Consider the following 24141-nt stretch of genomic DNA (forward strand, 5'->3'; position numbering starts at 1 on the left):
CCGATGTTGTTTACGTTACGCGTAAGCCCAGCGGGTCCATCGAGTTCGTAACTGGCGTGTGAACGAGGCCAGCTAAGAAACTCTGTCGAAGGAAGTGAATTTTCAGGTCCGTTTGGTGCTACAATGATTTAAAATATGGCACTCCTGACTTCGTGTGATGTGTGATGTGGTGAATGAACCGTGTTGAAGTTGGGTTGGTCAACCGCGGCGTGTTTCGTGTGGTGTCGGTTGACTCAAGTTTCACGGGCAAGCTCTGCGCTGTTTCCAGTGGTAAAGATAACTTCCGAAAGCGAAATACACTATAGTAGCCGAACTATTGGAAGTACTTACATAATCAGCCGTGCAGCCTGTTTCAGCTGACACTGCGCTCTTCTATTCGGCATGTGAATCCAGTTCAGTACAAGTTCACTGTACTCATTCACTCACTTCTTTCAAGTGCGTCCGTCTTTTGGGCTAGTTGGGGATAATTCGCTCGTGCAGCAATCAAGAACACTGACGCACTGAATCATACGTGACAACGCAGTCATGTTTGAGTCAGTGTTTCCTTATAGTTGACCACTGCAAAAAGAAATTATCTGTTTGCAACGTGTGCCCTGTGTGCAGTGCATAGCAGGACCTGCATCATGCAAGACCTATGCATGTAGCAGCGTATACCACGATTGCTTCGATGCCCGCTTCAGAAGCAGCAAGTACTGAGTCAATGAAACTGTAATTGATTTTTTATCTCAATTTTTGCTTATGGAAAGTGTAGATGGTGTGAGTGCATTGTGGGGAAGGTGAAAAGGTGTCATCAGTGTTTTGTGCAGTCGGTATGCTTAGACTGCTGAAATCCCTTCAGCTTCTACTAAAATGTTTCTTGCTGCGATACTATAAATTGTAGTCAGGACAAAGATCTACTCAAAACCAAGTTACTAATGCATCTGCGCAGAATGTGTTTGATTAACAAGTTAACACTTCCACAACAACAATATGCCGATGCACAGCATATGTGCTTACAATAAATACATTCTGTAAAGGTGAGCGACTGGGCCTACAATATCAAACTTTGTAGTAGCACCGTAAAAGGTGCTGCCATGCGTATCAGCCACAACGAAACTGCTGCACGTCCAACCTTCTTCCTTGGAGGCACCTCTATAAAGACTGTTCGGGCCCTTCCCATTCTGGATGTAACATTTAGCTCTTCTCTCAACTTTTCCGCATATGTCACCAGCACTGTATGTAAGCACCGGCTCATTCTTGGGTTTGTGTCCCGTGTCTCCCTTCCCTGATGACCTAAGGTTTTCCGAGCACTCTACACTTCTATCATTTTGTCACGACTTGAGCACTGCTCATCAGTATAGTTCCCGTACCAAACTCGCGACGCTAACAAACTTAAGCTTGTTCGGCGCCGGACAATACACACCCTTTACTCCCGTCTTTTGGGTTGTCACAAGCTCATGCCAGCCTTCGAGGATTGCCTCAAACCCCTCAAGTAGCACACCCTGCAATACCAGCGCAACATTGCACTAGTCTATACTGCAGGGTGCTTGACGACTCTCTGGACAGCACTAATATTTCTTCAGTGCGTCTGTACAAGTGGTCAGCACAGCCTGAGCCCTCATCGCGCCTCTATGGCCCGACACCACAACTCCATGATTATATCTGGCACGCAGAGCTTTCTCTCCACCCCCCTGGCGATTTGGATTCTCCTTCCTTGGAACCAGACTGAATTGGCACTCCTGTGTGTTGTGCACCTGTCGAATGTGTACGTGTGTGCCGTGCTGTGTTATTGAGCAAGTGTGTGTGCACGTGGAGGGGAAAGAAGTGTCTTCTGCATCCTGCAAATTCCTGCTCTAGATGGGTGGTTATCAGATGCTCTAACATACAGGCATCGGCCTTCTTTTTAGTCTAGTGTGCCAAGTTACCACTAAGATTATTATTATTATTATTATTATTATTGTTGTTGTTGTTGTTGTTGTTGTTGTTGTTGTTGTTGTTGTTGTTGTTGTTGTTGTTGTTGTTGTTGTTGTTGTTGTTGTTAGAATCATCACTTTGACCACATTGTGTTGAAGCCAGCGTGACACATAATTCAAAATATTTCTGGAGCTTTGTGGGCTCTCTCTTCTAAAAAGAGTGCCAAAGATGTACGTCTTCTTCGTGAAAGTAGTGGTGTTGTCTCAAACACTGCTGATGCCATTGCAGAACATTTCTGTTTCCTATATGGTGTGAAATATGCTTCAAGTAACCTTACTTCTCAGTCTGGCACAGTGTATGCTAACAGTCAATGAAAACCTTGTTTCCAAGTATATGAAGTGCCTTAAACTTTGCCTTAAACATTCCCTTTCTTGTGGTGTTGATGGTATTTCCTCCACAGAGCTTAACCCTTTGAGACGCTGTCTACACAATTGGGCACAGCAGGAGCGTGCATCAATAGCAAAAGCACTGATGAAAGTAATGGTATTTAAAATGTGTTTCATACATGTTGAAACACATATTATTGGAACTGTGCTGCAATATTGAATAACGTGCAGAATGTTTTAACGAAATGAGTGGAAGGTAGACGTCTGGGTGTTGTTACTCTGTGTCGGTATTGTTGTAGCTTCGACGGGGCGGCCGGACGAAAGGTTTATGGCATGAGGCCTAAACGGCCGGGGCGCGCAGCGCCGCAAGAAAGAGCCGTACTGCTTCAGTAGGGGACCAGACAAAGAATCTGTTTTATTTCTCCGAAGGGAAGCAGGAGACAACTTGCAGCGTTTGGCGCTGAGTGGCGCCCTGACGTAAACGACCCAAAACCGAAACCAGAAGCTAACACAGGATACCACAAATATGTTGTATGTACCGGGGTCAGTTCTTTCATTGTTTTTTACAATGTCGTGCACCAGGCATAATTTTCAATTGGCTAGATAAGTGCGTTTCAAGCTTTTCAAAACACGAAATAGTACATGTTCTCATATTTTGTTTTCCTGTAGTGAGTTTTCGCATGGAGTCGAAATTTTGTAAACTTGACAAAACTCGCTAAACAATTGAAAATTCTTAATATTTGCTGCAGCTGTGCACTTTCTACGATTCTGAGGATGCAAGAGATGTGGTGAAGTAACTTTCAATCAACGGGATAAAGCGGTGTCTGAAAGGGTTAAGACGTATGGAAGCATACTTGTTCCTCGTTCTCACAGGCATCTTCAACAGTTCCCTAAAGTCTAGTGCCTTTTCTAGCACTCGGAAGGTAGCATGAACATTGCCCATGCACAAATCAGGTGCTAGATGTGCAGTTACTAACTGCCGACCTATATCTATACTCTTCAGTGCGTCAGGTGTTTGAATCGATATTTGATTCCTCGCTTTCTGTTAGTGCTAAGAGCATTTTAATAAATGAACAGCATGACTTTGTGTGCCGACAAATTAAAACTATTTCAGACTGTCAACAGTGTTCACCACTGCATCGACTTCCAGAAAGACATTTTTTCACTCTCAAACTGGTGCAGAAACAATAAGTACTCTTAAATGCTTCCAACACTATGGAATCAAGTTATATGTACAAAACGCACCATGTGAAATTTTAATACACCCTACGTGATGCTCCACTCCTTAGGGTCGATGAAATGAAAGATCTTGGTGTGTACTTCGACAAAATGCTAAGCTTTTCTTCACATAGATAATTACACAAGATGCCCTTCACGCTGCTGTGTGCCTCCAACTACTAGAGTATGCCTCTGTAGGAGGGGGGTGCAATCATCATCATCATCATCATCATCATCAGCCTGGTTACGCCCACTGCAGGGCAAAGGCCTCTCCCATACTTCTCCAACAACCCCGGTCATGTACTAATTGTGGCCATGCCGTCCCTGCAAACTTCTTAATCTCATCCGCCCACCTAACTTTCTGCCGCCGCCTGCTACGCTTCCCTTCCCTTGGGATCCAGTCCGTAACCCTTAATGACCATCGGTTATCTTCCCTCCTCATTACATGTCCTGCCCATGCCCATTTCTTTTTCTTGATTTCAACTGAGATGTCATTAACTCGCGTTTGTTCCCTAACCCAATCTGCTCTTTTCTTATCCCTTAACGTTACACCTATCATTCTTCTTTCCATAGCTCTTTGTGTCGTCCTCAATTTGAGTAGAACCCTTTTCGTAAGCCTCCAGGTTTCTGCCCCGTAGGTGAGTACTGGTAAGACACAGCTATTATATACTTTTCTCTTGAGGGATAACGGCAACCTGCTGTTCATGATTTGGGAATGCCTGCCAAACGCACTCCAGCCCATTCTTATTCTTCTGATTATTTCCGTCTCATGATCCGGATCCGCCGTCACTACCTGCCCTAAGTAGATGTATTCCCTTACGACTTCCAGTGCCTCGCTGCCTATTGTAAATTGCTGTTCTCTCCCGAGACTGTTAAGCATTACTTTAGTTTTCTGCATATTAATTTTTAGACCCACTCTTCTGCTTTGCCTCTCCAGGTCAGTGAGCATGCATTGCAATTGGTCCCCTGAGTTACTAAGCAAGGCAATATCATCAGCGAATCGCAAGTTACTAAGGTATTCTCCATTAACTTTTATCCCCAATTCTTCCCAATCCAGGTCTCTGAATACCTCCTGTAAACACGCTGTGAATAGCATTGGAGATATCGTATCTCCCTGCCTGACGCCTTTCTTTATTGAGATTTTGTTGCTTGCTTTATGGAGGACTACGGTGGCTGTGGAGCCGCTATAGATATCTTCCAGTATTTTTACATATGGCTCATCTACACCCTGATTCCGTAATGCCTCCATGACTGCTGAGGTTTCGACTGAATCAAACGCTTTCTCGTAATCAATGAAAGCTATATATAAGGGTTGGTTATATTCTGCACATTTCTCTATCACTTGATTGATAGTGTGAATATGGTCTATTGTTGAGTAGCCTTTACGGAATCCTGCCTGGTCCTTTGGTTGACAGTAGTCTAAGGTGTTCCTGATTCTATTTGCAATTACCTTAGTAAATACTTTGTAGGCAACGGACAGTAAGCTGATCGGTCTATAATTTTTCAAGTCTTTGGCGTCCCCTTTCTTATGGATTAGGATTATGTTAGCGTGCTTCCAAGATTCCGGTACGCTCGAGGTCATGAGGCATTGCGTATACAGGGTGGCCAGTTTCTCTAGAACAATTTGTCCACCATCCTTCAACAAATCTGCTGTTACCTGATCCTCCCCAGCTGCCTTCCCCCTTTGCATATCTCCTAAGGCTTTCTTTACTTCTTCCGGCGTTACCTTCGGGATTTCGAATTCCTGTAGACTATTTTCTCTTCCATTATCGTCGTGGGTGCCACTGGTACTGTATAAATCTCTATAGAACTCCTCAGCCACTTGAACTATCTCATCCATATTAGTAATGATATTGCCGGCTTTGTCTCTTAATGCATACATCTGATTCTTGCCAATTCCTAGTTTCTTCTTCATTGTTTTTAGGCTTCCTCCGCTCCTGAGAGCATGTTCAATTCTATCCATATTATATTTCCTTATGTCAGCTGTCTTACGCTTGTTGATTAACTTCGAAATTTCTGCTAGTTCTATTCTAGCTGTAGGATTAGATGCTTTCATACATTGGCGTTTCTTGATCAGATCTTTCGTCTCCTGCGATAGTTTGCTGGTATCCTGCCTAACGGAGTTACCACCGACTTCCATTGCACACTCCTTAATGATGCCCACAAGATTGTCGTTCATTGCTTCAACACTAAGGTCCTCTTCCTGAGTTAAAGCTGAATACCTGTTCTGTAGCTTGATCTGGAATTCCTCTATTTTCCCTCTTACCGCTAACTCATTGATCGGCTTCTTATGTACCAGTTTCTTCCGTTCCCTCCTCAGGTCTAGGCTAATTCGAGTTCTTACCATCCTGTGGTCACTGCAGCGCACCTTGCCGAGCACGTCCACATCTTGTATGATGCCAGGGTTAGCGCAGAGTATGATGTCTATTTCATTTCTAGTCTCGCCGTTCGGGCTCCTCCACGTCCACTTTCGGCTATCCCGCTTGCGGAAGAAGGTATTCATTATCCTCATATTATTCTGTTCCGCAAACTCTACTAATAACTCTCCCCTGCTATTCCTAGTGCCTATGCCATATTCCCCCACTGCCTTGTCTCCAGCCTGCTTCTTGCCTACCTTGGCATTAAAGTCGCCCATTAGTATAGTGTATTTAGTTTTCTCCTGGTCCTGGTCCAGGACCTGGACCAGGACCAAAAATTCGTCCTGGTCCGGGACCAGGACGAATTTTTCTTCAACTCTGAGGCTTTTCTTTCGAGGAACCCGTATGGGTTTCCTTTGTAGCAATTGCTACGAACGGGTGGATGTCTGATTTCCCTTTATTGACAGAAGACATTGTAAGGCCGCCTTTGAATCGCAGAATATTGACCACCGATTAGCCGGTTGGTTATAATTATAATCAACGGCACCTCGGAGGGCAACAAGCTCCGAACCGGTCGATGTTGTCAAGTAAATCCTGTATTGGATGCTTAGTGATCGTGATGGTATAACCACTGCGCTGGTGGAGCTGGTCTGAGTAGAAGAACCATCCGTATATATGTGGACTCGATCAAAGTAGAAAGTGTGCAAACAATCCAGAGCTGCTTGCTTCAAGGCCAAGGTAGGCAGGTTGTTCTTATCCCTGGAACCGTAATGCGCACTTGAGGTTGTTTTAAACACCACAAAGCTGAGGTTGAACATGCTGAGGGTGTGAAGCCCGATGGTAAGGAGGCACGATGGATGCTGACCTTGTTGGAGAAGGATGCCTGTGGTCGTCGTTCTGGCATGAATTAAGAAAGTGCAATAATATGCTATGTGCCGGATCATATGCATTGTGCTATTAATTTCTTCTGAGTTTTATTAATGGCTGGCTACTGTATGCAGTGTTGTACAGTAACATAATATGCCACAGCAATTATTGCGTGCCTTGCACAACAAATTGAATATATCTTTCTCAGTCAAAACATCATAGCAGGCTGAAATCAATAAACTGCAATTTTTCTTTTTGTGGTGACGAAGTGTGTAAATTATGAAAATAACCTGTTTATATATTTCTTATACTATGCAAATGAGCTGCTCCTATACATTCAAATAAGTGCTTCAATAGTACGACTTGGCAAAGGGCAACGAAAGACTCCTATTAAAACCCTCTAATTCTCAAGCTTGTATTGTCTGACGGTATGTAATTTCATTAATGTAGAGAAAGGCAAACTTGATGCGTGGAAACCAGTTACAATTGAACATGGCCCTTGCACTGTGAAAATGTTTTGTAACAATACACTCAATGTGAAGGCCTCCGGATGCGGTGTTGATGCATCAAAACAACCTAGAATAATAGAGGTGCTCCATGAGCTAGATTTGGCAGAATCAAGAATTGGGGGGAGACAAGATACGAATTACATACATTTTAGCTATTCTAGTTTGTTTTTTGTGAGTGCTACAGGTGTTTCAATTCTGTTGTGCTGATTTTCTCAGAACCCACTTTTTCACGTTTCTCTCAGGCACCAACAAGCATAATTATATTGACACGGATGCTTTATCTGTATCCGGTTACCGTATTTCATCGGCTAAAAAATGTGAAACGTTATCGCTCGGTGCAGGATGCGCCTGAACGTATCGGAAGTTTCGCGAATGTTATCGATGGTTCTATCTGTTGTCGACGAACCTTGCTAATCTGATTGCATACGCGACACGAATTGTGTTGTAGTTTCTGGAAGGCGCGCGGGCACCAGCAAATAGGCTGTAACTTTCGACGACTGACGTATGCAAACTGACGATGAGATTTTCTACGATTGCCGACATTGCTTGCCGCTATCGTTGCGATTTAGCCGGCACTATTTATTTACCGTCACTACTACGTGGCAATATTTCCAACACAGATTTTTCAGTTATACATTGCACGCCTAATTATAACATAGTCGGCTGTGCAATAAGCTACCAAAAAATGAAATGGTACAACAGTTTTTGATATATGGCATCGTCGTGCAGGTGTTTGCAAAGCGATCTTGCAGGCAGACGACGCGCGAGCGCTGATGTCGATATTTTGTACACTTGTTACTTCAAAAATAAAAACAAACTGTAGCGGCAGGTGTATATTCATTATTCAAACGTGTTTTTTATGTCTAAAAGCACATACAGATCACTAACTTATTGTTTCAAGCTTAGTTTACAGCAGGCTGTTTTAGGCCAGACTTTGAAGGATGAAGACGAAATAGTCCAGCAACAGTGCGCCGCAGCCGAGGAGCGAGCTTCGCCGCGCGTCGGAGCTTGTCTCCAGTGGTTGCGCGCCCTTTCCCTCCAGCCGCAGCGAAGCGACGCGTTCGCTTGCCAGCGCGCACCGAAGCTTTCGGCGCGTGCCAGTGGTTGGGGCATTAGGGTGACGTCGGGCTTCCTGGACGCCTACGAGTGGTACCATAGCTCCGATGTCACCCATTACGGACAATAAAAGTTTTCTCACTCACTCGATTTGTCCGGGCTCGGGTGACTAACAGCTGTATCGGCGCGCCGACGGCGAGCCTTTTCACGGGTGGGTTCTCGCCGCCGCTCGTCGAACGCTGCTCGTTCGTCGGGGGAAAGCACAACGCGTGGCCCTTCCCATCCGTTTTCCGAGACTGAACGGAAACGAAGGCGGCGCAGCGCGCGCGCAACCCTTTCCTGCCCTTTCCCTCTGTGGCGGAAGCGAAACGGCTGTGATTGGTTGCTCGCGTGCCGTGAGCGCGCGCACACGTTACGTCCCGTTGACGAAGACAACAGCGTCTATAGACCGTTTTTTCGTAGGCGCCGTCATATTGTGAACGCAGTGGCGCCGCCTATGAGCAGCGCCATACTGGCTTGGGTGAAAGCGGTCTTTTGCATGGCAGGTATACGCTCGGCGGTAGGTTCTGGCGTTTGTTTTCGCGGTCGTGTGGTCTGTTTAGTATGTCGTACGTCTTCGACGTGGTAAACGGTTCTGTGAGACGTGCTGAAATGGTTTAAGGCGTCATGGCCGGAATTTTTGCTGAGCGTTGAGGTGGACGGAACACGCAGCGCAATGTGTGCGCGCATATTTGAGCCTACAATCAGCCTCGGAGATCAATTGTGCATTTCCGAATGTTCCAATCACTAATGTGACCTTATTGCAGTATTATCCTCTATTTCTAAGCTGCGGTTTAGGAGCCATGAAACATACGTGAGATCGTAGCAGCGTGGGTACCGTTCTGCAACGATAGGAGCTGTGCTATTATACTTTGACAAGCATTCAAACTGTTCGCTGCAGGTTACATTGCGTGACTACTTGGTTGGATGGATGTGGTTTCCACCCATGAATAAAATAGTTTTGGCTAGTAATAGCAGCACACCTTACAGTCTGAATTAAGCTTGTCCAGCAAAGCGACCGTTTACGAACGGCGCGAGCGTCCTAAGTAGTAGTAGGTGCTGTATTACAGATATCGTCGTTCTGCACAGCGCATGGTCCAAGCATACGGCATCAACGGTTATATATTTATAAACGTTGTGCGCCGTTAGCCCGTTTTATCATGCTTTTTAGAGAAAGAGGATGATAACCGAAATTTTTTTCGGTTGTGGTCGTTCAGTTCTCTACGACGCACTCACACGTATTACGGAAATTTTGCGCTCAACAATAGCCATCGCATTCTTTTTACCCTCTCATATATTATGGCTGTATACAGGCCAAAAAGGCAATGCCGAAGCACACAGCTTATATATGTATCGTGCTGGCTCACCAACCACAGTGATCGCTGTGTTGAGCAGCGTCATGGGCCTCATGCAGCAAGGCTAGCGTATACATATGGTAATTTCACGCATACTAGACTTGAAATGCGTGAGAACGATGCCAGTGCATCACAAATATTTGATAGCGCCTGCCGCTCAGATGTCTCGTGGTTGCCTTAGGTTGGCCGTGCACGAGCATGCACTCTTATGTTTTATGTTTTACTCCCTAAGCCAATCGATCAGACAGTGAGCTGATTTACCATTTAATGCTGGTAATACAGAGACGCCTGTTTCTTTGTTGAATTAAAATCGATATAAGCAAAATAGTAAACAACACATACACGCACCGCGACTGATAATGCGCGTACACCGCGGCTGATTATGCGCGTCACATTTTTGCGCCCCCAAGACATATTTCTGCCTACAGTAGTTACCGATGCACCGAAAGGCTTCCCTGACGGCCTTATATGAAGGAACATGGCGTAAATTTCACAAAGTAAGGTCTAAAACATGTCGAAATCGTTCCGCAGCACGCGACAGCAATACTTTCAAGCAGCGCCGGATCGCCCAAGCCAGAGAGGAGGAAAGACTCTCCGCGCGCCCTATCCTCCTCGCCCGATGAAACGGTCTATAGTTCAACCGATGGCTCAACGCACTGGCGCAGCCAACGTAACGGGACGCGGCCAAAGCACTCCGATCCGCCCGGCGTCGAGCGACGCTCGCCCGCCCAGCGATAACGTCGGACTATAAACGCGCCTTATGGACTCGCGCTCCGGCACCAGCGCAGCTATCAACTCATCAAACCGCCCTTTTCCGCAGCTGCTCTGCTATGGGAGCAACCGGGTTTCTTTGTGTGACCACGACAACGCCACTTGTGAGCCAAATCAAGCTTCGATTGAAAAAACACAAGCTTCTACAATCTTACAGCAATACATAAATTATAATCCTATATTCCTGCATATACAAATGCATTCTTGTACAGAGAACTTCGTCTAGTTTTAAGTTGAAGCAAGTACGAATAGCGTTAAAGGTAGCGCTCTCCAATGGAATCACATATCGTTTCAATCTGTGTAGTAACCTTCGTAGGTTATTGCAAAGCGTCTGTTGTGCGTATGTTGTTCTTACTGTTGGTACTTTCCAGCATTCCTCTTTACGTGTTGCATATATAGCCGTATGGTTTTGTAAATTGGCAAGTTTTTTAAGAAAGTTTTTAGCTCTTTTTTTATATGCTCTACACAGTCGGTAATCACGCATTGTTGCGATTGTCATCACCCTAAATTTTACAAAACCAATCGTGTTCATGAAAATAACCAGGACATTTTAAATTACACGCAGGAACTTTTTTTGCAAGGCGTGATATGTTGTGCCCATCCTCTTGAGCGGTGATAGCCCAAACTAAATGACAATAATTAAGCCGAGATTGAAACAAACTGTTAAAAACCAGCATCAGAACACTCTGTGACAGCATATGGCGATTGCGTTTAACAATACCATTTACCTGTGATATTTTTACTGATAAACAGTCGATATGTGTATTCCAGGATAAGGTTTCTTGAAAGACGACAGCCAGTGTTTTAAAGCTTGGTACGATAGCGATAGACGAAAAATTTAGTGGTGTGGTTTTATTAACGACGACGTTTTTATTTTGCCTGCTAAATACCATAGCTTTTGTTTTGTTTGTATTTAACCCATAACTATTTGGCATGCCCATTCGTCTAATTTCTGTAAAGTTGAATTGCATTCATTAATAAATTAATCAACCGAATTTTCTATTAAAGGGATACTCGTATCATCAGCGTAAATTATATATTTTGTCGCAGAGTTTATATTGACAATGTCATTAATGTAAAGATTGAAAGAAAGGTGGTGCAAGATGCTAACCTTGTGGCCCACCGCAAGAAACAAGAAGCGGACTAGAGAGGTCCACTCTCTGAACACGATACTGTAGATTGAAATTAAACAGGTGCGCAGCTTTGCAGTGGTAGCCATATTTATGTAATCGATTCATGTAAATTAGAGTTCATTCAAGAATTAATTTTCCGTTTACCATTGCCATTTCTGTTTAGCATTATTTCCGCATTGCTGAATTTAATTTTAATAACAGTTGCCCTATGCATTTATAAGAATTGAGGGTAACATGATTGACTAATGATTATATCGTGCTTCAACGTGTGTTGAAAGGCTGCCGCTTGGATTTTTTGTAAAGAGTCTCCTTTTTTCTTAAAGACCGTAATAGAGACTTCGATAACCAGGGACAAAGAGAAGGATGATAACGCCGTCTTGAGTATAGGATGGTAGTGCATGATCTCACGGCTGTAATTATAGTGTGGGTAATTTTGGCGTCCACAAATTCAGGATATAAAGCTTCTAGAATTGGTGAACATATAGTTGGCTATATCAAGACAGGACTATACGTGCGATCGTGGCTATAGTGGTTACACCCTTGGGCTGTTGTGCTCGATGGCAGAGGTTCCATTCCACTATCGATGGCGTATTTTAATGCAGAATATTCTTTGCCTCATTCTTGGCACGTTGCAGCAGGTAGGCAGCTAGGCAGGTTGCAGTCTCACCTCGTTTAATGAAAAGAAAATTATCTGTGAGATACAGCGGAATCGAACCACTGCCGTCTAGGACACTAGCACCGTGCCCTAACCATTAGGCCGCGATCACTTTATTTTTATTGGCTTTCTTATCAGATTACAATAAACAGATAAAAGTAGTAAAACTAAGGGTGAGGGCCGCTCTGACGTGGACATGAATTACGCATACTTTTCTTGTTCCAAAGAGCAAATTCTTTGCAGAGCTTGGTGCGTGCAACCCGTGCAACTTACTCTTCTCTGCTGGTGAGTGCTGACGCAGTGAGGCGCCGAGTGGACGGTAGAGGGGGCATGCGGCGTGTGTGTGGGTGCGTGTCTGTGTCGGGAGGGGCGGGGGCGTGTGGGTGTGTATGAGTTATTCCACACAAACAGCCGCACATTTTTAACACCGTCGGCAACATCTTCTTTCTCATAGTATGCTCCCGAACGTGCCCTGTCAGCGTACAAATTCACGCTAGATATGTATAACTGTTCATGTGGCTCACGTGCCATTCGCCGGCGTCGTCCTTAAGATTACGTTCCGTCTAACAACTGACCGGTCATCGTTCTTACAAACAGTTATTATGAGCGAAGTATAAACTGATTCGTGTATTGGTACTCCCCACCGTTGTCAGTCTAGATAGCCACGTTGTGCTGAGGGCGAAATACGAATGCGTAGCACACATATGAGCAAATGCATAATTAACGTACGTAAAACCACTGCCATCCCAGTTTGCAGACTGGATAAGCAGCGCTACTTCTGACGCCAACTGCGTCATTTCCGTTTCAATCTGCGCCGGCCACGTCAACGCACGTGTACACCAAATGCAAGAGCGCCCGCAACGAAATTCGACAAAGCAGTGCCTAGAGAATGCCACCACATGACGTGAATTAAGTGCCATGTTTCTTCGGTACGGTCCAAAAGCAATCATATCTGGAACGAACCGAGCAAAACCAGCATTTTTAAAGGAAGCACAAGATGTGCACAAAAACTGCATCGGGGCAAAATGCGGGTGCAGTTCTTGCGAAGGAGCCAATTTTTCCTTGTCGAGATCCTCTTAGTTTACTGTTCTGTTTTATTTTCCTTTCTTCCCCCGAGGAGTGTCCACTTATTTACGGGACCTATCCGCATTTGTATTGCGAGAAGCAAGGATCGAAAGGGAACGCCTGTCATAACTCCATCATTACGCTGTAGATAAAGATAAATGCCAAGGAGCAACGTGCGCAGAAAAGCGGCCAAGGCAGCCGAGATTGAGTAAATCACGCTTCCATTCCGTGGCTTGCTGCGTTCCTGAACAGGCGGTGTGTCCCGAACACTGTAGCAGGGTCAGGACATCTAAGCGGCAGGGTGAGCCTTCGGGATGGAGATGAGTGGAGGGTGAACGTACTTCGTGACAGATACTGCCGTCATATTTCAGCAACGGGAGCGGTGAGCGCTGGTCAGACCTTTGTGAAGAATGGAGTCACGCGGCGTGGCCGTCTTCTCTTGGCGGCGTGCCGCAAAAAAAAAGAAGAAGCTCTTGTAAAGCGAGGCTCTCGGTCGGTGGAAGCAGGGAACGCCAAACTGATGAATAATCTCCTAAATTGATGGTCAATGTGCGTAATTCACAATATTTTCTGGTCATCATCATGACTAGATGAAATCATTCTGCATACTTCATCACCATTGTAGGCTCCCTAAAATGTCTCAGGCACACGACAAAATGGCAGACGAAAGAGGCAACATTCCATTCGCTCTTTCTTTTTTGGAACTGTTCGAGAAAGTGTCCTAAGCTTCCTCTGTCATCGTTAGATTATGAAGGAGACCTGGAAAATGCGGAATACTTTAAATAAAAAGTGGCCGCATGGGTATTTCAAGCAAGCTGCTTGTTTAAGGGAGCTCAGCCAAACTGGCATGTAACAATAAAAAGTGCTGTCATGGGATTTCCCTTGCTACGTGATTTGTTTATTCGTGCTCTTTTGTAATACGTAGTCGCTCGAACTTAACCATATTTACACATTTTTAGTACAGATTGTGAATATGGTTTGAACCGAAATTACGATTTTAAACGTGCGTAGTCATTAAGCATAAATTCAAGACAGCCATATCAGAAATGCAGTCGATGTTTTGCATATTTCAGCCAAGCTTTGACAAAGAAGTGCGACATAGTTTAACAGTATAAGATGGAGATGCGACTTGAAGACTAGAATAGTGTTACATTGGAGGAATTAAAGGTCAGCCAAAGCTAATAGGCAACACATCGCCGAAAGACATCCTAAAGCGAAGTTTATAGGGATTCAATTTGTATAATGAATTTGTATAACACGGCGTCTCAAAGCGCCAGCTGTCACGAGGAGAGAACACGATGAATTGACACGTGACGCAGGCGGGAAACGTCCGAAAAAGCTAGTCGGCTTTGGCATGACAACAGTGTGCTTGCAATCGTGGTCTAGTAGCAGCAGGTTGAGAAGGCTCTCACGCTCATCCATAGGGCTTTCGCTGTCGTCGTCCTCAGAGGGCGTCAAGCTGCCACTGAGAGAAGTTGCTTCGCGATTTGTCTCCAGCACTGAAACAGCTCCACCTTTTTCAGGCTGTGGCACATGTACTGGTTTCGCTTGACCGTCAGCTGTGGTATGAGGAAGTGAGTGAGTTAGAACTTTATTTAAGTCCTGAAGGGAAACAAATCAATCCAGCGGCTCCACCCAGGTCGGGGCCGGTAGACAGAGTCCTTCGGCGACGGCCCGGGCCCTCTGGACAGCCTTGAGCTGAGCGAGGAGCTCTGTGCTTCTGAGCGCCGAGTCCCAGGAAGACTGGTCGGGAAGTACAGGCGCGTTGGGCGTCTCCGCGGCTTTTATGCCGATACCCTCCGCCCCTGTTGTTTCTTCGGCGTCTGCTTTTCCCACATGTCGTTACCTTTTACAGGGCCAGCCGTACAGGCGTACGTTTTCACGGACTGGTTTTCTTTGTGCCCATAGCGGCGGCAAAGGCTGCAACGCGGCACTTTGCTTTCACGCTTTGCATTAAAAGCCGTCGTCAAACCACCGGCGTCACCGCCATGCCGTCCCCGTCTTGCTGCTCTCTTCATACACACGCTCGCTTCACACGCAGTTTGTCGGCTTAGACAAACATGGTCAATCTGGTAATGCTTTGCAGAATCCCAAGCAACGCTGAATAGCCAGCCACCCGAAAAATGTTTCGCACAGCCTCGAATCACCCAGCGTGTGGAAGCTGCATACTTTTTACTCTGACTTGCATGGGTTTTATTTTTTTTTCGCTCTTCACTGCCCAGTAATGGCAATGCATGCATACGTCTACTTTATAGTACACCATTTTCCTAGCGTGCATATATATATATATATATATATATATTGGGTTCTCTTCAGAGATAAGTTGTCTACATTGATTCAAAAGCACGTTCCTCTTGTTACTATAACTAACGATAATTCCAACCCATGGTTTACTAAAGCTCATCATCATCATCAGCAGCAGCAGCAACCTCGTTACGCCCACTGCAGGGAACGGCCTCTCCCATACTTCTCCAACTACCCCGGTCATGTACTAATTGTGGCCATGTTGTCCCTGCAAACTTCTTAATCTCATCCGCCCACCTAACTTTCTGCCGCCCTGTGCTGCGCTTCCCTTCCCATGGAATTCATTCCGTAACTCTTAATGACCATCGGTTATCTTCCCTCCTGATTATGTGTCCTGCCCATTCCCCCATTTCTTTTTCTTGATTTCAGCTAAGATATCATTACCTCGCGTTTGCTCCCTCACCCAATCTACTCTTTTCTTGTCCCTTAAGGTTACACCTATCATTCTTCTTTCCATAGCTCGTTGCGTCGTCCTCAATTTAAGTTGAACCCTTTTCGTAAGCCTCCAGGTTTCTGCCCCGTACGTAAATGTTGGTAAGACACAGCTGTTATAAACTTTTCTCTTGAGGGATAATGGCAACCTGCTGTTCATGATTTGAGAATGCCTTCCAAACGCACCCCAGCCCATTCTTATTCTTCTGATTATTTCAGTCTCATGATCTGGATCCGCAGTCACTACCTCTCCTAAGTAGATGTATTCCCTTACCACTTCTAGTGCCTCACTACCTATCGTAAGCTGCTGTTCTCTTCCGAGACTGTTAAACATTATTTTAGTTTTCTGCAGATTAATTTTTAGACCCACCCTCCGGCTTTGCCTCTCCAGGCCAGTGAGCATGCATTGCAGTTGGTCCCCTGAGTTACTAAGCAAGGCAATATCATCACCGAATCGCAAGTTCCTAAGATATTCTCCATCACCTCTTATCCCTAATTCTTTCCAATCCAGGTCTCTGAATAACTCCTGTAAACACGCTGTGAATAGCATTGGAGAGATCGTATCTCCCTGCCTGACGCCTTTCTTTATTGGGATTTTGTTGCTTCCTTTATGGAGGACTACGGTGGCTGTGGAGCCGCTATAGATATCTTTCAGTATTTTTACATACGGCTCGTCTACACCCTGATTCCGCAATGCCCCCATGACTGCTGAGGTTTCGACTGAATCAAACGCTTTCTCGTAATCAGTGAAAGCTATATAAAGGTTGGTTATTTTCCGCACATTTTCCTATCACCTGATTGATAGTGTGAATATGGTCTATTGTTGAGTAGCCTTTACGGAATCCTGCTTGGTCCTTTCGTTGACAGAAATCTAAGGTGTTGCTGATTCTATTTGCAATTACCTTAGTAAATACTTTGTAGGCAACGGACAGTAAGCTGATCGGTCTATAATTTTTCAAGTCTTTGGCGTCCCCTTTCTTATGGATTAGGATTATGTTAGCGTTCTTCCAAGATTCCGGTACGCTCGAGGTCATGAGGCATTGCGTATACAGGGTGGCCAGTTTCTCTAGAACAATTTGTCCACCATCCTTCAACAAATCTGCTGTTACCTGATCCTCCCCAGCTGCCTTCCCCCTTTGCATATCTCCTAAGGCTTTCTTTACTTCTTCCGGCGTTACCTTCGGGATTTCGAATTCCTGTAGACTATTTTCTCTTCCATTATCGTCGTGGGTGCCACTGGTACTGTATAAATCTCTATAGAACTCCTCAGCCACTTGAACTATCTCATCCATATTAGTAATGATATTGCCGGCTTTGTCTCTTAATGCATACATCTGATTCTTGCCAATTCCTAGTTTCTTCTTCATTGTTTTTAGGCTTCCTCCGCTCCTGAGAGCATGTTCAATTCTATCCATATTATACTTCCTTATGTCAGCTGTCTTACGCTTGTTGATTAACTTCGAAAGTTCTGCTAGTTCTATTCTAGCTGTAGGATTAGATGCTTTCATACATTGGCGTTTCTTGATCAGATACTTCGTCTCCTGCGATAGCTTACTGGTATCCTGTCTAACGGAGTTACCACCGACTTCTATTGCACATTCCTTAATGATGCCCACAAGATTGTCGTTCATTGCTTCAACACTAATGTCCTCTTCCTGAGTTAAAGCTGAATACCTGTTCTGTAGCTTGATCTGGAATTCCTCTATTTTCCCTATTACCGCTAACTCATTGATCGGCTTCTTATGTACCAGTTTCTTCCGTTCCCTCCTCAGGTCTAGGCTAATTCGAGTTCTTACCATCCTATGATCACTGCAGCGCACCTTGCTGAGCACATCCACATCTTGTATGATGCCAGGGTTAGCGCAGAGTATGAAGTCTATTTCATTTCTAGTCTCGCCGTTCGGGCTCCTCCACGTCCACTTTCGGCTATCCCGCTTGCGAAAGAAGATATTCATTATACGCATCTTATTCTGTTCCGCAAACTCTACTAATTACTCTCCCCAGCCATTCCTAGTGCCTATGCCATATTCCCCCACTGCCTTGTCTCCAGCCTGCTTCTTGCCTACCTTGGCGTTGAAGTCGCCCATCAGTATAGTGTATTTTGTTTTGACCTTACCCATCGCCGATTCCACGTCTTCATAGAAGCTTTCGACTTCCTGGCCATCATGGCTGGATGTAGGGGCGTAGACTTGTACAACCTTCATTTTGTACCTCTTATTAAGTTTCACAACAAGACCTGCCACCCTCTCGTTAATGCTATAGAATTCCTGTATGTTACCAGCTATATTCTTATTAATCAGGAATCCGACTCCTAGTTCTCTCTCCGCTAAGCCCTGGTAGCACAGAACGTGCCCACTTTTCAGCACTGTATATGCTTCCTTTGGTCTCCTAACTTCACTGAGCCCTATTATATCACATTTGCTGCCCTCTAATTCCTCCAATAGCACTGCTAGACTCGCCTCACTAGATAACGTTCTAACGTTAAACGTTGCCAGGTTCATATTCCAATGGCGGCCTGTCCGGAGCCAGGGATCCTTAGCACCCTCTGTTGCGTCGCAGGTCTGACCGCCGCCGTGGTCAGTTGCTTCACAGCTGCTGGGGACTGAGGGCCGGGGGTTTGATTGTTGTGTTCATATAGGAGGTTGTGGCCAAGTACTGCACCAGGGTGGCCAATCCTGCTCTGGTGAGGGAGTGCGTTACCGGTTCTGGTCACCGGGATCAGGCCACACTCCAGGCCTGTTTATGCAATTCTATCAACACGCAGGGTTTTTTTTAATCCGGTGGAAAATTGCGCGGCACCGGGATTCGAACCACGGACCTCTTGCGCGCGAGGCGGGTGTTCTACCTCTACGCCACCGTTGCACCTCCACCCTGCCATGTGGAGCTGATATGGGTGCCTGCGCACTCCGGGAATCCCGGAAACGAGGCTGCCAACCTTTTAGCCCGAGGTTCTATCAACCGTGCTCAGGTGGCCTCCGATCCGGGATTCATGAAGGAGTGCATGCACTCTTTCAGCGATCTGACGCAGGCTTATAGAGCAGCACGTCAGATCTACCCCCCGACCTCACCCGTCCCTAGACAACAGACATGCGACACTCTGGAGGCGACTCCAGACCCGCACACTTCCCTGCCCTGTCACCCTATCCCATTACCATCCCTCTTTCCCCACCCCCGCCTGCGCCCTCTGTCCCGAACCGTTCGCATCCGCCATCCACATCCTCTCGCTTTGCCCGGCGGACCCTCCCCCGCGGGGCCTGGAGCACCTGACATCGTGGGAGGACTGGGAGACCGTGCTCCGCTTTGAGGACCCGGCAACGCAGACCATCGCGACCAGCCAGGCTGCCAGTGTTATAGACCTACGCAACATAAACACTTGAGTGGAGTACGGTCGTGCGGGGGCCCAGGGGCCTACGTCCTCTGTTTAAATGAATTTTTTAACAACAACAACAACAAACAACATTGGCTTGGGATAAATACAAAAGCTATCTAAAAGAATACTGCACAGCTTTATTTGTCGCCAAGGATAAATATTTTTCAAAAGACTTACCGGGAATTCTTACAAGCCATCCAAGAAAATTCTGGAACATAGTTAACCCTAGTAATAAATGCAGTAATATTTCATTGCATGATAAAAACAGCACACCTATTCCTGACAGTCAATGTCCGACAGCATTAAATTCATTTTTCACATCCGTCTTTACAAGAGAAGATAGTTGTAACATACCTTTTTTTGCCGATTTTGATTTCCAGTACATGGCTCCCATCACTATCACTTTGAAAGGCGTAGTCGATCTTATAGATAACCTTAAAATGTCTTCATCCTCTGGTATGGATGGTATAAATTCTAAAATACTAAAAAACACAATACTAGCATCAAGCAAAATTTTGCTACACGTATTTAACCAATCGCTTACAACTTGTATGCTTCCTACAGACTCTAAGATAGCAAAAGTAGTTCCTGTCTTTAAGAAAGGTAACAAGAGTTCTAGGGATAATTACCGTCCTATATCACTAACATGCATTTGCGGCAAAATGTTGGAACACATTATCGCATCCCATATATATTCTCGTCTTGAATGTAATACCTTTTTTTACCCGAAACAGCATGGTTTCCGAAAAGGATTTTCTTGCGAAACCTAACTACTAGAACTCACGTCAGACTTACACTTTGATATGAACAGTAATAAACAAATTGACTGCATCTTTTTCGATTTCTCGAAAGCATTGGATCGTGTAGCCCATAGTCGCCTGATATCAAAGCTCTCAGGAGTTAAACTCGACTCACTAACCCTGTAATGGATTCGTAATTTTCTTACTAATCGCGAACAGTTCACTGTTGTTGCTAACTTTCCCTCTGGCCTCTCTGACGTCACTTCTGGTGTACCTCAAGGCAGTGTACTTGGGGCTCTTCTCTCTTTAATTTATATTAACGACTTACCGAACAATATATCATCTTCTGTACGATTATTTGCTGACGACTGCATTGTATACCGTTCGATTAACTGTCCCTCTGACCACGCGGCACTCCAAAATGATCTTGCACATATCAGTGATTGGTGTGCTATGTGGCTCATGTCCCTAAACGTGTCTAAGTGCAAAGTAGTTTCCTTTTCTCGAAAAACTGTTAACTCACTTTTCTTATCATCTGGATTCTAACATAGTTGACCACACCACAGAATATAAGTACTTAGGAGTGCTCCTTACACACGATCTTTCATGGACTAAACACATCACCTCCATTTCAGCTAACGCCTCCAGATCATTAGGATTTCTGCGCCGCAACTTAAGAAGTGCGCCTTCACCACTACGAAAACTAGCTTACGTAACTATTGTACTACCACAAATTGAGTACGCCTCTTGTATATGGTCTCCTCATCAAGATTACCTCATCGAACTCCTGGAGAGCATTCAGAATAGAGCGAGCCGTTTCATTTCTAAAAGTTATAGTAACCAGTCAAGTGTAACACAAATAAAAATCGATCTTTCGTTGCAACCACTAACTACTCGCCATGATATTTCCCTTCTATTATTGTTGCATAGATTTGTTCACACAGTTGGCCTAACCTTATCAAACCTGAAAAAATCATCCTCGACGTCACAATGACTGAACAATCAATTCAGCTACACCCGAATTTATGGCAACACACGCGCTTTTAATTTTTCAGCTTTGCCCCGTGCGGTCCGTTTATGGAACGCACTACCAGATACCATTGCATGCCAATCTAAACACACTGCATTTCGCAATGTGCTAACCGATCAATATGCCGTTTCAACCGTCTAAACACGTCATGTCTTTTGTAATTTTCTTGCATTTTTTCTACAAGTTAAACAATTTCCGGGCCCCCAATTTTTTTACAATACTTACTACTGCATAACATTCAAAAACGTTTACAATGTTATTATGTTATTATGTTGTTGTTTACCATTCATGGTTATTGCTCTACATATTCTATTTGCTAATGTATTAATTTTCCATGTTCTGTGCGTACTCCTTTCATTATGCTGATGTTTATTTCTTTCCCGATTCCATACTAATATGTTACCGTATTTCCCCCCTTACACTATGCCTTCTCGAAGGCCTGTAAGGTACATGTAAGTAAATAAATAAATACATATAGATATATACAGAAGTTCTTCGACTGAGCCGTCGAAGAACATCTGGTTCCGCCTCCGTCTTCGGGTGTCGATTACCCCGTACCTTCCACCACAACTGTTACGAAGAGTTGCGAAGACATGATGTTATTTACAGGTGATGAACGATGATCGTAGCGTGATAGTAGCGAAGCTCGGTCTCTCCAACTCCTCGTTCTCTTCGTCTTCTCATATATATATATATATATATATATATATATATATATATATATATATATATCATCATCATCATCATCAGCCTGGTTACGCCCACTGCAGGCCAAAGGCCTCTCCCATATTTCTCCAACAGCCCCGGTCATGTACTAATTGTGGCCATGTCGTCCCTGCAAACTTCTTAGTCTCATTCGCCCACCTAACTTTCTGCCGCCCCCTGCTACGCTTCCCTTCCCTTGGAATCCAGTCCGTAACCCTTAATGACCAACGGTTATCTTCCCTCCTCATTACATGTCCTGCCCATGCCCATTTCTTTTTCTTGATTTCAACTAAGATGTCATTAACCCGCGTTTGTTCCCTCACCCAATCTGCTCTTTTCTTATCCCTTAACGTTACACCTATCATTCTTCTTTCCATAGCTCGTTGCGTCGTCCTCAATTTGAGTAGAACCCTTTTCGTAAGTCTCCAGGTTTCTGCCCCGTAGGTGAGTACCGGTAAGACACAGCTGTTATATACTTTTCTCTTGAGGGATAATGGCAACCTGCTGTTCATGATCTGAGAATGCCTGCCAAACGCAGCCCAGCCCATTCTTATTCTTCTGATTATTTCCGTCTCATGATCCGGATCCGCAGTCACTACCTGCCCTAAGTAGATGTATTCCCTTACGACTTCCAGTGCCTCGCTGCCTATTGTAAATTGCTGTTCTCTTCCGAGACTGTTAAACATTACTTTAGTTTTCTGCAGATTAATTTTTAGACCCACTCTTCTGCTTTGCCTCTCCAGGTCAGTGAGCATGCATTGCAGTTGGTCCCCTGAGTTACTAAGCAAGGCAATATCATCAGCGAATAGCAAGTTACTAAGGTATTCGCCATTAACTTTTATCCCCATTTCTTCCCAATCCAGGTCTCTGAATACCTCCTGTAAACACGCTGTGAATAGCATTGGAGAGATCGTATCTCCCTGCCTGACGCCTTTCTTTATTGGGATTTTGTTGCTTTCTTTATGAAGGACTATGGTGGCTGTGGAGCCGCTATAGATATCTTTCAGTATTTTTACATAGGGCTCGTCTACACCCTGATTCCGTAATGCCTCCATGACTGCTGAGGTTTCGACAGAATCAAATGCTTTCTATATATATATATATATATATATATATATATATATATATATATATATATATATATATATATATATATATATATATATATATATATATATATATATAGAGAGAGAGAGAGAGAGAGAGAGAGAGAGAGACCAAGTAACCGAAACCGACAGCCGACTTTTAGTTTGAGAGCTGGCCTATGTATGAGCGGATGGTCTAATGAGTCTTCATCTGCTTCCTTATCTGCCACATGTCTCCTACGCCAGTTGGTAATACGTTGTTTAACCGCCCAACTCTTATCGCCAAAGAGCGGTTAACGAAGGAACAGAAAGAGGCTCATGTATATATATATATGTGTGTGTGTGTGTAAGCACTATTAACGTACTTCGTCGTTTTCATTTGTACATAGCCATCCTCATGTTGCCTGTTCTGCTTCTTCATGCATGAGCTGGGGCGGTGCCTTTTTTTGGGAATAAACAGCGCTGGACAACTTGGTCGGCCTCGGTATTATAATATATATATATATATATATATATATATATGCTCGGCGCTGAAGCAACATCGCCAATCTCCAGGGAGGCGTGAGCTCTAGATTCCCTGGGCTGCTACGGTTGAAAAACGCTGTCAACGCTTCCTGCTGCTCTCGTGTCGTGTCCTTCGCTCGCTTTAGATTTTGTTGGAGGTTCCTGCGGTTTTCGACCATCCTGGAATTACGCAGCCGGACTCTGCCGTCCGCTATGCCTGACGACGCCAGTCAGACATCCTCACCGGTTTCGCCAGCCATCTTCAGAGGCACTGATGTGACAGACGTCGCAGATTCGCTGGAATCGCATGAAAAAGCGAGCACCTCCAACCAATAAGACAATCCCCTCAAGCTAAACACCACGGCCTTTACTTAACGGGCGTCACGAAGCCGTGGTTTAAAAACTACGAAGCCGATCTCCTCACGTCGACAAGCTTCAAAACCAGCATCACAGAAGCTTTCAGCCGCCCTGTTGTGCGCAAGCTTCGCGCTGAACAATGCCTACGAAGCCGATCCCAGAAAACTGGTGAAACGTTCACCAGCTACATAGAGGATGTCGTCGATCTCTGCCGGCGTGTCAACCCAACGATGGCGGAGGCGGACAAGGTACGTGACATCATGAAGGGCATTTTCGATGATGCCTTTCTTATGCTGCTGTCGAAAAACCC

Source organism: Dermacentor variabilis, chromosome 6 (assembly GCF_050947875.1).
Source record: "Dermacentor variabilis isolate Ectoservices chromosome 6, ASM5094787v1, whole genome shotgun sequence".
In the NCBI taxonomy this organism is placed as follows: domain Eukaryota; kingdom Metazoa; phylum Arthropoda; class Arachnida; order Ixodida; family Ixodidae; genus Dermacentor; species Dermacentor variabilis.